Consider the following 984-nt stretch of genomic DNA (forward strand, 5'->3'; position numbering starts at 1 on the left):
CGTCTATGGAGACAAAGGTCACAACCAGTGGAGGTTGATCGTGTGTCAATTTGCCGACGTTTATCAGTTTAACGCTCCCTGGTGACCTGCCTGCTGTTTACTGACAGACGTGACCAGAACCTCTGAACCCAACAGGCTGTTTACCCTCATTGCAGTAAGAGAAACCACTGATCAACCCTGATTGGTTCAACTGTTCGTCTTCAGGACGTTTGGACATGAAGAAAACTATCTGGGTTCAAATGAAACTCCTTTTTTCCTCTGTTCACTCAGATCTTTTACTTTACTTATACAGACCAGTGAAAACTCCCTGAGAGTAGTAGTAGTAAATGTATAAATTTATTGCTGTAGAGCATTTAAAGGTCAGTCTTTTTAACGCTGCATTCTTTAAACTGCTGCATCTGAGACCTTGGAGCCGAAAACGGCCCCTTCAGAGCCGGCAGCAGGCCTCTTCATGCTAACTCTTCTCTCAGCAGGGAAAACGGATGCAGAGCCGCCGTTTGCAAAGCTGCATCTGCATGAAGATGAAAACAGCCAAACACAGAGAACTAATTCCTTCTAATGTGGAACGACTGCTGGGAGAAACCGACCGCAGCTGAGAGGTCAGCACGGTGGTGGCATGGTAATGATGTGGGCTTCATTGGGTGCCACAGAGACACCTTAAAGACCAAGAGCTTCCACCCGTGTATCCGTTATATCGCTGTATCTGGGTCCAAACATTTATTAGATCTATGGTCCCTGCGCTCAGATTAGAGACATATAACCAGGTATTTTACTGACATAATCCATCTAACCGTTTTAAAGTCATTTTTTTGGAAATAAACGTTAATAAAGCTCCTTTGTTCTTCAAGGGTATGAGAATCTGACCTGTACATTCATGTGGATGTAGCTTTAGCAACATTAGCATTTAGTCTTGGTTGGTTTATTACGATTCACAATCTCTGGCACATGAAGAAACCCTTAGCAGGTGCAGTCCCTGACTGGTCG

The sequence above is a fragment of the Cyprinodon variegatus genome, unplaced genomic scaffold (genome assembly GCF_000732505.1).
Source record: "Cyprinodon variegatus isolate N-32 unplaced genomic scaffold, C_variegatus-1.0 Scaffold1522, whole genome shotgun sequence".
NCBI lineage: Eukaryota > Metazoa > Chordata > Actinopteri > Cyprinodontiformes > Cyprinodontidae > Cyprinodon > Cyprinodon variegatus.